The following is a 16,595-nucleotide window of genomic DNA, read 5'->3' as shown; positions in this document are numbered from 1 at the left end:
GTGTGTGTGTGTGTGTGTGTGTGTGTGTGTGTGTGTGTGTGTGTGTGTGTGTGTGTGTGTGTGTGTGTGTGTGTGTGTGTGTGTGTGTGTGTGTGTGTGTGTGTGTGTGTGTGTGTGTGTGTGTGTGTGTGTGTGTGTGTGTGTGTGTGTGTGTGTGTGTGTGTGTGTGTGTGTGTGTGTGTGTGTGTGTGTGTGTGTGTGTGTGTGTGTGTGTGTGTGTGTGTGTGTGTGTGTGTGTGTGTGTGTGTGTGTGTGTGTGTGTGTGTGTGTGTGTGTGTGTGTGTGTGTGTGTGTGTGTGTGTGTGTGTGTGTGTGTGTGTGTGTGTGTGTGTGTGTGTGTGTGTGTGTGTGTGTGTGTGTGTGTGTGTGTGTGTGTGTGTGTGTGTGTGTGTGTGTGTGTGTGTGTGTGTGTGTGTGTGTGTGTGTGTGGTGTGTGTGTGTGTGTGTGTGTGTCACAGCAGAGATAAGGACTCCGCAGTTCATCACTTTCGCAGTATTTAACGACTCCAAACCCTCTCTGCTGTGTGTATATGTGTGTTTGTGTGTGCGTTTAGTATTGTGTATTTCCTCCTCTTTGCTCAATTACTGCTTGCAGACGCTCTCGCATATTTATACACCTCTCGGTTTTATCATTACCTTTACGGTAATGACGCTCGTATACGTAATTAGTGTCGTCGAAATGAACGATACGATCTGCGTTGTGTTATGCCGATGTGCAGGCACATAACGGCGGTTCGGTTATGGTATGGGGGTGTGTATCAATGAAAAGACGGACGGACTTGATAATTCTGCCACCTCCATCAATAACAAGTGTGCGATATGTAAATGAAATCCTGCGACTTCAGGTTTTGCCTCTCCGTTGTTTACATCGCAATTTCATATTTATGCAAGACAACGCTCGTCCTCATACAGCGAATATAACTCGCCGTTTTCTTGAAGAACACAATATTATATTGCTGGACCATCCTGCTAATAGCCCGGACTTAAATCCAATCGAGCACATATGGGACGAAATGGAACGACGATTAAGACGTCGCGATCAACAGCCGCAAAATTTAAATGATTTAGCGGACATGTTAACACAAATTTGGAACGAAATTCCGCAGAATTTGATAGAGAGATGTATAAATATGCGAGAGCGTCTACAAGGGGTAAATGAGCAAAGAGGAGGAAATACACAATATTAAACGCACACACAAACACACATATACACACAGCAGAGAGGGTTTGGAGTCGTTAAATACTGTGAAAGTGACGAACTGCGGGGTCCTTATCTCTGCTGTGACACACACACACGCACACGCACACGCGCGCGCGCGCACGCACGCACACACACACACACACACACACACACACACACACACACACACACACACACACACACATGTGATGTGCAAAATCCGACCGGCAATCTCTATGTGGTGCATATTGGGTAATACTAATGCTGGCGGAGAATGTCACTTTTCAATAAAATTTAAAGTTGACTTTAAAGTCATGTAACTCGGCCAAAAAAAATCGTCGAAATATTTTTAAAAAAGCATTTTGTAGGTAAAGTGTTATATTTTATGGAAATTGATTTGAATTTTTCAAGAAAAATTTTTTTATAAAACTGCAGAATGTCAAAAATAAGTAATTTTATGAAAAAAACAGGGTTTCTTTTTCTTAGGGTACACTGAAAAGATAAACAAATTTTCTAAAACTATCGATAGCATGTTAAAGCTGAAACTTCAAGCTTCAAAATACTTTTTTTTTAATTTTTGTATGATGATTTTTCGCCGAGTATCGTCAATTTTTCTAAAAAACGCAAGTTTAGCTTCAAAGTCATGTAACTCGGCCAAAAAAAATCGTAAGAAAATTTTTAAAAAAGCATTTTGTAGGTAAAACATTGTATTTTATGGAAATTGACTTGAGATTGACGAGAGAATTTTTCTTATCTAGCTACAGATCGTCAAAAAAACGTAATTTTAAGAAAAAAAACTGTGCGCGCTTTTTTAAGGGGTAGCACTGAAAAGATAAAATTTTTTTTTAAATTATCGATTGCATGTTAAAATTGAAACTTCAAGCTTCAAAATGCTTTTTTTTAAATTTGCGTACGATGATTTTTCACTGAGTTACAATAGTTTGAAAATAGCCTATTTTTTGACGTATGAAAAGTGTTCCCTATTTTCTTTTGAGTAATGTATATATATATAATTTTGATCTCAAAACATTTTTCTAATAAACCTAGGCCATAGATTAGTATTACCGATTACATTCTTCACTGCAAACCAAAGATTACTGTTAATTTATTCTACTATATAAATCCTATTTTATACTAAATCGATAAATATCAACATATGTTTTTAAAGTGACAAAGATGATTATTCAATATCAGAGATAAAAGGATGAAAAGGTAAACAACACGCAAACGTAGTGGAAGAAATGACGTACATAAGTACCACCGTGTATATGTATGAAATCAAATAAAAAGTTACTTAAACTTGTTAGATTTATGATATATTAGATATTAGAATTCACTTAGATTAGTTTTTTTTAAATGCATCAGCGGAACTGCTCCCCTATTCTCCCAAATCGTTATAGAATTGCACATGAGTTTTCAATGTACATGATGTGAGAAAATCGCGTATAATAAATGAAACTTTTTTTGTTTATAACTTTTTAATAAAGAACGAGCTTAAAACTCTTTGAAGGGTACTTAAGACAGTGATTATAATATCATATGTCAAAGTCAACGTAATTGGAACTAGTGCTGTTATTCTGAATTTTTATCAACTTTTCTTACAGAAATCATAAAATAAATAAAGAAATATTACTAAACTTTCAATGAAAGCAAGAAATAGTAGTGTAACGAAATGAAATCATATTGAATGACAATCTGGATTTAAAATCTGCAGCAGGAATATTATCATCACAAGAAGCTATACCTAATTTTGTAGACAGATAAACAAAAAATGTGCAATACAAGTGTTCAGTATATCAGCAAGATATCAAAATAATTATAATACATATGTATTGGATAAAAAGTAATAACTGTTCTAAGTATCCTTCAAAGAATTTTAAGCGTCGCTCGTTCTTTGTTAAAAAGTTATAAACAAAAAAAATTTCATTTATTATACGTGATTTTCCTACGTGATTTTTTATATATCTTGAAAACTCATGTGCAACCAATTGATCGCTACTATTATAGCGAATTCAAAACCACTTAAGTAAAACAACTCAAGAGATTGCAAAATACCTAAAATGTTGATCATTCAACATTTGTTTGACATTTGCCTTAAATTATAGAAAATCAAAAACCAAATTTATTTTTGCACCTAATACAACGCGAAAAGATACATTTGCTTTATGTTATTTTGAACTCGTACAATAAAATCGTTTGAATGTGTTTTTTTTCATTTTTAATTTGACAATTTAAAATAAACAAGAATAAACAGAAGAAAACCATCAATATAAATCAGTAGAATGAATTTCGTGTTTTTAAGTGGTATATTACATGAACATAGTTAAATAAAAATATATTCCAAAAGAAGTATCAAAAATTGAAATAACAAATACCGCAATTATTTTTATATCAACCTAATATTTTTACAATGTTTTCCTGAACTCTCAATTCGTCACGGGAAACTTGATGAGAGCTATTTTTTTCAGCATTTCCGTAATGTCAAGATGTTTCTAAATGTTGTAAACATAAATAAAATAGTAATGTGCTATTATTTCGATGGGTTATCTTAAAGTTTCTTAAAATTTACTGAGCCATCAAACTTTTGCTGATATTTATATCATTTATTAGGTTTTGGAAAGACCAACTTTGTCAATAAAGGAATAAACATATGACTCACGCATTTTACTTGTTCATTTCTTGTAGCTTTGCATTGTTAATCATTCATGACTTGTGATTAATAAATTTTCTATAGTTTCCTCTTTGCAATATTTCTGAAAATTTTTTTAGGTGAAGTCCCTTAATCTCAAATGATCTATGTGTATGTGTGTGTGTGTGTGGCCACACGAAGAAATGTCCATTAAGTGCTTCTAACAAATAATTCGTCAAAATTTTCCATCTTAATAACTTTTTAATAAACACCGAGCGCGGCCTAAAATCTTCACAATATTACTCAGGATGATGACCTTGATAACATATGTGAAGGACATTGAAATCGGGGGCGGCACCGTATAAGAGAATAATTACCCAATTTTTTATTAAATACTAAAAATATGACACCAATTTAACTTTTACTTGGAAATTGTATAAAGCAATACAAACTTTTATTAATATACATAAAAATTATTTATTTATAACAAATACTCGTCATTCTTTTCTAGCATCATAAAGGACAGTTTTAACCTGATTAAAAAGATAAAATTACTTACCAGAGAGTTCTATAAATAAATAATTATAAATTTCTTTTATAATAAAAAAAGTATGTAGTATGCAGTATGTGCTTTTTTAACTATGAACGTCAAAAATTTTTACAATTACTTCTATTGCTTATAAACACTAAATTGATTATACCGTTTCTATAATCATTTTGTTGATAAAATGGTTACTACATTTTGTACTTTGCACTTGAATATTAATATTAGTGGCTATTAATATTAATGGATTGAGTACTTTGCACTTGAATATAATATCAATATTAATAACATTCCCAATAGTTTTCTCTGTTATAATAAATAATATTTTTTTCATTATTTCGTGATAAAACATACGCAAATTAAGCTGTATGTCATGCTAGTGATAAAGTTTTTACTTAATAATAATGCGCATAAGTCGCGGCAACAAAGTATTGTCGATTCACAACATTTTGAATCAAGTAACAAATTTAATCTCTTATATCTTTTGATAGTACATTATCTACAGATTATTTTGGTATTAAAAATATGCAAACGACAAGTTCTTTTAATTACTTTTACTTTGCGCAAGTGAAAAGTTGCGCGGCGCTGGCAACATTATAACTAACGCTTAAAATCGATCAAATTCCTAACAAGCTTAATTAATAATTTGGATTTTGGTAAACCTTAAGAAAAAGGAACCAACTTCCTTGATCTTGATGTTATCAAAGTCATGAGTAATGTTCCCTGAGTAACGTTCAAAAGATTGTACCCATCGGTCGTTTATTAAAAAGTTATAAACAAAATAATTTCTACGAATTATATTTCGGATGTAATTTCCAGACCCTATGTGTATTCTATAAAATATATTAGCAAATTTATATATATATATAATACGACTATATAATATTATATGTATATTGTTATATAATATTAACAATAATTAAAACACCAATGTTTATTATTTGAATATAAAATAAATATCAAATTATAACAGTAATTTCAAGTAATAAATTATCGCTAATGATGAAAAGAAATAAATAATTTAATTTATATAATTTAAAAATATAGAGGAAGCAGTAACTATACTACACATACACACGCACACATAAAATTGAACAAATATGCAGATCTTTACATACTTCAGAAATGTCAAAAATTAAAAAATGAATTTATAATTGATAAATATAATGAGAAAACTCGTTAATGTAAATTACAAAAATAAGAAAGTATTATATAGCCTGGAACGAGCTAAACTGTAAATGAACAGTCAGTATTTAATTTCTGTATAAGTCACATTTATTAAATAAAGATAGATTACAGAAGTGGGACGTTTCGACGCTTACTTGCGTCTTTTCAGTCACGAATGCATTAAAGAATGGTTAATCATGATGTAGTTTAAAGTATAAATATGTAAATGGAAGAGAAGACTTCAACTAGATTTACTAAACAAAGTCTAGTCCATATCTGTAAAAAGAAACTTAAGACGGTCTGGTTTATTTCACATTGTCCCGTGCTTTCAGTACGAGAAACGAGTTTCATAATTATATATGGTTTTACATCAAATGTTGTTATACTTTGTAACTTTTTGTACAAACTACGATTTTTAAAACATTGTCTGTTTGAAAGATATTTTTTTTACTATCTATTTTTGATCTTAAAACATAAAGCAATACAGATTACTCTATTTTAAGCGAGAGAAATTGTAAACTCATATAGAATCGTACATTTATAAACTTTGTACATTTGTAAACCTCATTTTGTATTGAAAACATTAAGCGATATAAAGTGTGAATTCAATTTTTGACAGAAAATTAATTCTCTTGTGAATACTCTCATGAAGAAACTCTGGCTTAGCTATGACATATTTTTAAACATTCTGCATAAAGATTTATAAAAGTATTTGTCTAACAATAAATATCTGTATGATAAAAATAGCAATATGGTCATAAATTGTAATAAAAATTGCATTTTTTTTTTATTAGTCTACGTTTGAATCTTGATTTGCATAGAAGTTAATTTGTGTGTTAATCTTTTAATTAGTACAGTTAAAATCTTTTAGAAATTTTCAGAATTTCATAAATGTAACAATATATATATATCAAGGGCTAGCCATCTCTAGATTTGTAGCAGTAAAATAAATTTATTGAAATTTGTTGCAACATCTTTGTATTAATATTATATAATTACAAAATATATAATAAATTGCAGTATAAATAATGCTGATAAAAAAAAGATAGCTTTATTTGAAAAAGGAAAAAAAATAAAACCAGAAATGTGCATTTCTCATTTAAATATATTTACTTACAAGTTGCAACATAGAAGTGCGTCGTATAATAGAATAATCCCATTATCATGTATATTTTAATCCGTTTTAAAAATTCAAAGTTTGTGCTGTATCAGATAAACTTTGATACAAACACCTTGAATTAATTGTATATGCAATCTACATTAGTTGCAAATTTTAATGTAAAAAGTTAAGAACTAGAAGTCTTATTGTTAAAGTTACGCACGCACGCACGCACACTTTTTCTCTCTTTTTTTTCTTTCTCTTTCTTTCTTTTTTTCTTCCTTTTTGTTTCTTAAAATTAAACTTTAATGCAAGAGATTTTTTTTGTCGTAATTATTTGTGTATATATTTTAGTCAGTGAAAGTCATATCAAAGAATAATATAATTTGATACAATGGCACAACAAATGCAATTTTAAACATTGTAATGAGTTTATACAAATGTCTTAAGCTTGCTTAAGTTATTTACTTTATTACTATTTTATTACTAATATTATAAATTGCATATTATGATTTTATTTCATTATTGATTTTTTTACTATTGATAAAGATAGTATAACTTCATTCTGCAAGTTTATTGTTTCAAGTTTGACTTGTAGCATTTCCGGTTTATTAATAATTCCACTCACATGCTTAACTCTACCACTTATATATAATCAAAGTCTAACACTACTGTTTAGTAACAATCTTGACTTAAAGGAGACAATAACGTTTTTAAATACATTTGTATATATTTGTTGTTATTGCTTTGATTGCTTTTCTGTTTGTTTCGTTTTGATAATTATGGATAAAAATTCAATTGATCCAGCCGGTCGATTCCGGCGTTTTACGCTGGACAAAGTATACTTTTGACAGGCGCGACAGGATTTCTAGGCAAAGTATACATCGAGAAGATACTAATATCTTGTCCGGATGTTCGAGAAATATTTATATTAATGCGTCCGAAAAAAGGAATAAGCCTTAATGAAAGACTCAAAAAAATGTTAAACTTACCCGTAAGTTAAATACAAATATACACACAATATTTCTTAAAAAATTGTTATAAAGTAATAATAAAAAGAATTTTTGAATAATTTTTATTATGATGTTATTTTAATAAAAAATTAACTTTAATAACTTTAAAATTGGAAAGAGAGAAGTAGAAGTATAAAACATCGAGGAACATTTTTTTTAATAATAAATTGTAAGAAACGTCAAAGATTTTACAATTTTTGCATACAAAAATTTTAACATTATTTAACCATTATGGCAAATATAACTGTATATCTAAAATTCTTTTATTTTAGTTATACAATAAATTACGAGAGGAGAAACTTTCAAATTTCAAGAAATTAATTCTAGTTTCTGGCGATACCAGTCAAGAAAATTTAGGTTTGTCAAATATTGATAGACAAATGCTGATTGAAAGAGTGACTATAATAATTCATAACGCGGCAAGCGTGAAATTTAACGACAGCTTAAAGTACGCTATCCTTACTATACCAGATCAACAAGGGATGTATCTTAGCCGAAAGTATGAAGAATCTAATAGTAAGTAAACACAGATTGAGAGAGATTCTGCATTCGCATATTTGTATAAAAAACTTTTTCTTTGTATTTCATTAAGTAAATTATCTTACATAGGATTTTATGCGATATATATATTAATATTATGTTTATTTCTAAAAATATTTTCTATGAAAAATATAATTTTCAAACTTATATATATTCAAAGAATCTTAAAAAGATGTCTTTTTAAATGAGAGCCATATTCATTTCTTAAATTGTGAACATTCTTCAATCTTTTACTATAAACTTCTTAATTATAGCATTTTGAGCAAGGTATAATTTTAATATTAATTGTTTTTATCTGTTAAAGGCTTAAGTATATGTTAGTACTGCGTATATACGTTTGGATAATCCGTTTATAGAGGAAAAGACGTATCCATCTATAGCCGATTGGCGAAAAATGATCAAAGTGGCCGAGTCATTGGATGAGCATATCTTGAGTATTTTTACAGCTAAGTGAGTGTGACAAATATAAATGCAATATACATATGTAAATTTTAGTGTAAATAGAATATGTAAATAGAAATTACGTACAGATGTTTGAATAATATTCCCAATACATACATATTCTCGAAAAACTTAGCGGAGGGTGTAATAGAGGAATACTCTGCATTTTTCCCTTTTACGATTGTAAGACCATCTGTGGGTACGTAGGTTTTTTCGTGAATATTAAAAAGAAGTCAAGAAACAAAATTTGTGTCCCTAGAATACAGAGTCTGGACTCGTAGATATCTTTTCATTTCACGTTCTTAATTTTATTCAAAATGTCGGATCCAAGTGTAGCGAGAACATACTAAAGCATTCACGTATATATTCATGCATACATATATTGCATTTTGCGGACTTTGGGTCGAACTTCCAGACTCTGTATTCTAGGGACATTATAAAATATAAGCTTTCCTTTCTTTCTCTGTCTTTTTTTCTCTTTAAATTGTATACAGAAAATCTTAAAATATGATATATTTGTATTGATATGTTATAATAAAATACAGCATGTGTGTGTATGGATGTAATATACATATAAATATAAATAGCGCGAAAAAAAATATTCCAAAATTCTAAATTTTATCTAAATTTTAAATCTTACAAATAGAGATTTATCTTAACTCTTTTATTCTGTCTTTGCGCGCACGCGTATAATAGTTATATAAATATTATTTAAAAGTATTGTTATTGTTGTTGTGAAACAATTTATTTAATTATTTTAGACAACAATATATCTACTAAATTAAGCAAAAATTGAAAGTAAGTTTTCGGATTTGCACTTTTACTATTTTTTTCCAGTTTTGGTTTATAAGAAAAGATTAGATATATCGTTCTATATACATATATCATAGTAGTCATGTCAAAATTTAATAATAATATGATAAAAAAGTATATTTTGTTTGATAGTGCTAAATTCGCTGAGGGATCCAATTCTGGAATGGATAGATAATTTTAATGGTCCTATGGGACTGATAGCTGCTGGCGGAAAAGGATTAATACCAGTTTTCTATGCTAGTAACAATATTTCACAAAATGACATACCAGTAAACACTGTTATCAACACTATAATTCTCGTAACTTGGAAACTTGGATTGACAACGTATGATCATCAATTTATGTATTAATGCACATCTCTATGTGCGTTAAGTTACTAACGGAAATTAAATTTACGTTATACGTATTAATTTATGTTATACATATATAAGTGCTATTCAATTTGCTTCATTTTTGCATTAGAGTTTAAAAAATTAAAAAGTCACATTTTTTTTTCGATTAAATTTATATATGATTTTCTCTCGGATAAAATTACATAGAGATGTTTAAAATAATTAAACAAATTTTTTTTTTATCTATATTCTTAAAACTTAATTCGTTAATGTATGATATGTTAAAATAAATTTTTTTATATTCTGTAATAATATCTTGTAATATTCTTACTATCTCGTATTTGTCTAATTGTAAGATATTTTTTAAACTTAATGCAGTTTCTATAAAATTTTATATTTAATGCATTTATTTATAATATTATTTATTACTATTAGTTTCACACCACAGTCCACGTGTTTTGTCGTAAACTGTACTCTTCCAAATGAAAAAAGTATATTATTTCGAGAAGTTTGCAACATAGAACCTAAAGTTATCGGAGAGATACCTTTTGAAGGAGTTCTCTGGACCCCTTACATTATTTGTTGAGAATTTAATTATATATTATACATTGACAATATTGTGGCATATCTTATCAGCTGTAATAATAGATTCCGTTTTAAAACTTTCGGGACATAAACCTATGTAAGTACTTGTTACGTCCTGTCGGCTCCACGTTTTTCCTCCCACGAAATGAACAATAATCGTCCGATCGGTCACAAAAAACGGGTCGCGCAATAGAAAAGAACCGTTATTATCAAATAATGTTTAGACTTACTAAAAACGATATCTAAACAAATACCGGAAGGGATCAATAACGAAATCCTCTAAACAACGAAACGGACAAACACAGCTGCATAATCTTAAGAAAGAAACAAATAATGCCGCTACGCACTGTCGGCTCCACGTTTTTCCTCCCACGAAAATGAAGCAATAATCGCCCGACTAATCATAAAAAGGATCGCGCGACGAAAAATATTTTAAAACATTGAAAACGATGTTCAAAGAAATGACCGAAAAGGATCGATAGCGAGATCCCCTAAATAAATAAATGGATAAAAACAGCTGCATAATCCCAGGAGATAACCAAATGAAGAATCTCCAAATTTCCTAAGAGGCCGTACAGTGCCCACCAATCAGCAACAATCAAAAATAAGGAGGAGAAGGATCTCACCAGACAGCTTTTTACACATCAAGATCTCAAAAATACGCCCAAATTGTTAAGACGCCCTCAAGATTTAATATAAAAAGGGAAGACTTGCGCATTACAGACACACCACAAAATTAAAATCAGTTGATAGTACAGCGTCAGATTCATTCGGCACAGATTTTTCGGTCGTTCGCTGACTCAAGCAATTCGTTTTACACAGTGGGAGTTCCGATTACGTCTTAAAACCTATTAGAGTCAGTACTCAACAACGACCACCCGCCGAGCAAGACCCACAACTGGGGCCACAACTACACCAGCAGCTAAAACGTAACCAATCTGCCTAAGTAGTAAGTTTAAGTTCCTTCTCTTTTGTTTTTTTTTTTTTACATCGTTTCCTTTCTCCTTTATTCAACCCTGTTCTTTATTTAAAGTGCCTAAAATCGCGCCAACCCGCCGATTCTCGCGAGCAAATCGAGACAATAGATCAGACGATACGACCGTGAGCGAAACCAACAGTTTAGATTCCCCCTTTTCTTCACAGTACCCGCGCTATTCCACCCCGTTAAAGACGCTTTTCCCATCTACTCATAGTTACCCTAAAATAGATTTTCCTTCCCCATCATATTCCCCCGTACCTCTTTCACCTTCGGTCATCGATATATCCGATGATTCACCGCCGTCGTCTCCCCCAACATTTTCCGATTCCTCGTCCGTAATCCTCTCGGATAATTCATCGAACCACACGATAGAATTACCCGACTCCTCTTTGGAATACTCTCCAGCAGACTCTGACACCTCTGCGCTTCCCTCCTTAGAATCAAAGCTTGCATCCATGTCCGATTCCGCTCTCCTCAACATTATAGATAGCGTTTTCGAAGACATCGACATCGCGCCATAACATACATAACACTTTACGCAAATCTTTATTATTATATTTTTTTTTTCATAAACTATTGTAACAAATACCAACCAGGATAAAATCTTTAGAATCGCACTCGTTCCCCCTCTTTTCTGGTTGATGACCTCCGTACTTATGTAACACCCGCGATCCACACACACGAACACACACACACTCATACAAATAATTTTAAGGCTGATATCAATAAAGTTATATGTATAATGGTAAGGATCAATTGAATAAATGTTAAATTAAATATTAAATGATCGGTAAATTTATTTAACTCCCTCACTCTCTCCACGCGAAAGATCACACTTGGTCCCGTCCCGCGTAAAAGAGATTCGATTCTCTTACCAAAAAGGGACCACCGAGAGAGCGTTCGCATAACAGAATAATAACGACACCCGTCGTTTACCTGTTTGCTAACCTGCAGCTCGCTTGACCGAGTCACTCGTCGATAAGACTTTTGACATTGGAACAGTTCCTGTTACGCCCTTCCTCTGACCCATCCTTTCTACGGGCCTGGACGTAACATACTGAACAAATCAATTGCTTTTTAAATATATAGGTTATTTATGAGAGAGAGAGAGAGAGAGAGAGAGAGAGAGAGAGAGAGAGAGAGAGAGAGAGAGAGAGAGAGAGAGAGAGAGAGAGAGAGAGAGAGAGAGAGAGAGAGAGAGAGAGAGAGAGAGAGAGAGAGAGAGAGAGAGAGAGAGAGAGAGAGAGAGAGTGAGAGGGAGGAGGAAGGGAGAAAGTAAGTGAGGGAGAGGAAAAGAGGGAGAAGGAAAAGGGGAGAAAGAGAAAAATTGATTGATTGATTGATCTTTATTAACTTTCTCAGCTATTTGTAAAACTTGTTTTTTTTTCATATTTTTTTTAACATATAATCACAATAATTATTTTTCTATTATTCTAAATGCCATATCCATTTTATTCTCTAATTCCGCACTGCTTACTCCATTTACATATATTAATGTATCATCTGCAAACATTTTTATACTACATTCTTCCAAGCAGATTTTAATTATATCGTTTATATATAAATAATAAAAGCCTTAAAACTGACCCTTGTGGCACTTCATATTCTGTGGCAATTAGTTCTGACTATTTATTATTGAAACAAACCTGTTGTGTTCTATTATTTAAACACGATTTTAACCATTTTAATACCATTCCTCTAATTCCGTATTGATATATATATATGTATATATACAATTCACATAAACACATAACTACAAGATATTATACTTACAGGTAGATTTCTTAATCTGTAAAAGTAATTAAGGATAAGCAAAACATTTACATGTAACACAAAACATATATCTAATTATTTATTTTTTTATCAACTCAGAATATTAATTTTCATGTATTTTTTTTAGGCAAAGTGTTTTAAAAATATTAGTTTGTAACGCCATTTTAAAATTGCACATTTTTTCAAATACTTTTTTTATTGTGGTGGTTTTGTGGATTCAACTTTCCCAGGACTCATAATAACTAAAGTTATGCCATTGAATATGTAAATTGTCTTATATAAACATGTTATATGTACTAGGCTCTTGGGATTGCAGAAGAAGATATATGTGGCTAATCGTGCTCTGGAACATTTTACGTTTAACGAATGGAAATTTGATAATACAAATAGTCGAGCTTTAATGTCATCAATCCCATTTGATGACCGAGAAGCGTTTTCAATCGATCTTTCTGATGCCGACATAGAAAAGTGTATTAGATAAGTATTCAATTCTCTCTTAACTTTAAATAAAAGAAAATAGTATTAAATTTTAAAATCGATTCAGCACATTATTTAGAGCATATTTTTTAGGCTTTCATTTTTAATTAAAAACTCATTTCCATAAATATTTACTGTATTTTGCTGTTTATTAAATTATGTATCATAATTTAAAAAATATTGTCCTAAATTTTTGAATAAATTGCTTCTTTTGTAAAACACACAAAAATTGAAATTTGAGAAAATAATTTTTAAAATAATTTTTACTGATAACAATAGAAAAATGTAATAATAAATAAATAATAAAGTACTGTCACGTATTGAATGATATATATATATATATATATATATATATATATGTATAATTTATATACATCAGTTTAGTATAAAATTACATTTTTTTCTTTTATTTAACGTATTTAAAAAAGTAACATTTCTGATAATTAACACATATTCTTTTTTTTTCTTTTTCTATCTTGCAAATTTGAAATTTTTAATTAATAGACTTTTATACATCTATAAAATGAAAATTTGGATTAATTGGTCAATATATTTATATTTTTTAATCGATACTGTATTAAAATAAAATTTTGATGTATGAATTACAAGCCATATTAGTTTATGAAACATTTTAATCTCTAATTCTACTAATCGCACTGCGAGAGAACAAAGAAAAATAAAAACAAGAATAAATTAAATTTTGTAACTTACACAAGCAGATAGCATATTATCATAAAATGTACTTATTGCTAATTAAAATATATAATAAAAATATAATTAATTTTAAAAATATATAATAAAAATATAATTAATTTTAAAAATATATAAAGAATTATTTGAATTTTAAATAATCTCTGTATAAGTCAATTTAACATATTGTGTAAATAAGCAACAAATGCACAATAAATTGATTAAATAAGCATGTCAGATTTACTTCAGCTACACGATAAAATGAAAGTTTTAAATTGCTGTAAGATAGTAGTATATTGATTTATAATATTGTTTAATTTTGATATCTTTTCTCTAATGTTTACATTATGTATAAAGAAAATTTGAAGGTATTAAATATTTATTTTATTATTTAAAGAAATGGAATAATAGGTGTAAAAAAATATCGGTAAATATTTACATAAGGTCATCCCTTTCAGAAGTCAATGATCCTGACATATGTTGTCAAGATCATCACTCTCAACAATTTTTAGTATTTGATAAAATAATTGGAAAAAACGTCAATTTAAAAAAATTTTTATAACTTTTTAGTAAACAACGAGCGACGGCTAAAATCTTGTAAGCGTTACTCAGGACAGTGACCTTGACAACATATGTCAAAGTCATTGACTTCTGAAAGAGGTGACCTTATGTAAATATTTACCAAAATATCTTTTACACGAAGACATGAATCGATTAGATGCAGTCAAAACACATTGCAAAAGATAAGTGTTAAATATAAATAGAACATTGTTGTTTACATGTTAGATATTAAGTATTTATTTGTAAAATGTATTTATAAGATTAATTTATTAAATTATTAAATATCTATTTCAGAGTGGATCGATTCGTCGCAACTTTTAAAACTATTATTGCTATCGGTTTGCTATGGATGATATATAAGTGGATATGTTTTTTCAATATTGTGCAATTTTTATAAATTAGTAATTACCTCTCTCTAAAATGTTTAATAAATTCTATAACTGTACAATTGTTGTATAATTATTTAATTATAATTTCTAACAATTAAAACAAAAATTAAAGCTATAAAGACATAAACAAATGGAATACGTATTATATTTTATTCTCTTTCTCTTTTTCGCTCTTTCTTTTTTATTTTGCGTCAGAAAGATATGTGTGTATATATAATTTTATTTTCTACAAACTCTCTTTTATTTCATACTCTTTCTATCTCTATATTGTATTTGTTTCACTAAACTGCGTGTATATGTACATAGAGCAGATATCTAATTTTTACAGTTTAACAATTAAAACAAAAATTAAGGCAACTTATGAAAGAAAAGAAGAGGATTAAGTAAGTATGTCTAAAAGTTTCTTATTATTAAAACTTATATTAACACTTTTCATTTTTCATTGAAGACGATTATGATCTATATAAGATTTGTACACAGCAGAACATTTTTTAAATATCATTTTAATATAATTTTTATAAGAGAAAATAATTTTAAAAAATGAATAAGTGCAGAGCAAAAATTCACGTGGAAGATACTTATACACAATGGCTGTGTTCCCTTTAGATGCACGCACTGAAAGCATCAGTCTACTTTTGTTACTTATTACATCTCGTAGAAAAGTAAAATAATGCTTTCAGTGCATGAGCATCCAAAAAAAACAGCCACAGATAAAACATGATAAAATAATATTATTTATTAACAAAGTATTGTAAATTTAAGAATATGATGATTAATTACCAAATAAGCTAAATAGTATTGAAAAAGTGTCTATGAAGTTGGCACGTCATTTTATTAATTTTTAAAAAATAATGGGAGTTCTAGTAGCACTTTTCATAGTTCTGTAGTTCCTGATAAAAATTAAAAAAAGTTCCGCATTTTTAATATCAAAAATATCGAAAATAAAAAATGACGTGCTAACTTCACGTTCCAGCACGGCACATTCTCCTTTAAAATACAAGAAAACATCGAAAATCAAGATGTTTATTAAGAGTTCTCGTTAGTTCTGTACCAATTCTATAATTATATATTATTTCAAGGCAAAATTCCAACAAATTACCAAAAAAAATCAAAAATAAAGAATGACGCGCCAACTTCGCGAATTTAGCAGGACACTCTCCTCTCTAAAGTATTAAAACAAATTAAAAATTCTTATTTTTTACAAGAGTTCCCGATAGTTCTAATTGAGAGTCGCATATATATATATATATATATATATATATAATTTTAAATCGATATTCCACCAATTAACTTTTAAACAATTTTTGTTTTAATTGCGTATTACGACACTTAGTAAAAATATGTCGTGCTGCTGATTTTCGGCAGTTCTGACGATAGTTCTCG

General features: G+C 29.4%; 1 pseudogene; it reads left to right on the top strand.

The window, feature by feature from the left end:
* The first annotated feature begins 7,401 nt into the window (after window positions 1-7,401).
* Window positions 7,402-15,009, top strand: LOC140673872 (fatty acyl-CoA reductase 1-like; annotated as a pseudogene).
* The last annotated feature ends 1,586 nt before the right edge of the window (window positions 15,010-16,595 follow it).

Source organism: Anoplolepis gracilipes, chromosome 15 (assembly GCF_047496725.1).
Source record: "Anoplolepis gracilipes chromosome 15, ASM4749672v1, whole genome shotgun sequence".
NCBI classification, from domain to species: Eukaryota; Metazoa; Arthropoda; class Insecta; order Hymenoptera; family Formicidae; genus Anoplolepis; species Anoplolepis gracilipes.
Note: the sequence above shows the minus strand (reverse complement) of the source record. Positions and strands in the feature narration are given on the sequence as shown.